We start from the raw sequence: 711 nt of genomic DNA, 5'->3' as shown, positions 1-711 counted from the left end.
CGACAACAGGACAGCCTCCTGCTAAACTCTTCTTAGGTCGCAATATACGAACTCGGTTAGACTTGGTCCGACCTGATAGTATGTACACCAAAATGAAGGAGAAACAACTACAGCTTGATCCTTCATCTAGATCATTTAAACCGGGACAAACAATTTATTTCCTCTCGGGTAATCCTCGGATGGATAAATGGATTCCAGGCATAATCGTTACCAGGCTAGGAGATCTTCATTATGAAATAGAATACGCCAGTAAACGATTTAAGCGACATGTAGACCAGATTCGCGCATTCATCAGTAAGGAATCAGAATGTTCAACTGATCGCAATCTAACACAAACTGAAGAAACGCAACCTAGCGTACCCCGACGAGTTCATTTCTATGGAGATAAACCACAAGTCATCCCGAATGAAGCAGTGGGTTCTACGACTCCAAATCCACAGTCAAAGATGGTGAAGTTACCATCGACGCCAGCCCACTCAACAATCAGATCGCAAGAGTCGTCACCAGAACTATTTTTTACACCACCGGTTATACCACGTAGGTCGACTCGATCTCGTCATCCTCCTAATAGATATGTTCCAAGTTAATTCTGTTCTCTTTTGTAAGGAGGGAAGAATGTTATGTATGAATATGTTTTTCTGTAAATCGTAATCGTAATATTTCGTTTAGCAATAGTTACTTATTTCGCACGAACGCACCTATGTAAAACGC

The sequence above is a fragment of the Cyphomyrmex costatus genome, unplaced genomic scaffold (assembly GCF_001594065.2).
Source record: "Cyphomyrmex costatus isolate MS0001 unplaced genomic scaffold, Ccosl1.0 scaffold3, whole genome shotgun sequence".
Classification (NCBI taxonomy): Eukaryota; Metazoa; Arthropoda; class Insecta; order Hymenoptera; family Formicidae; genus Cyphomyrmex; species Cyphomyrmex costatus.
This window is presented reverse-complemented; position numbering follows the sequence as displayed.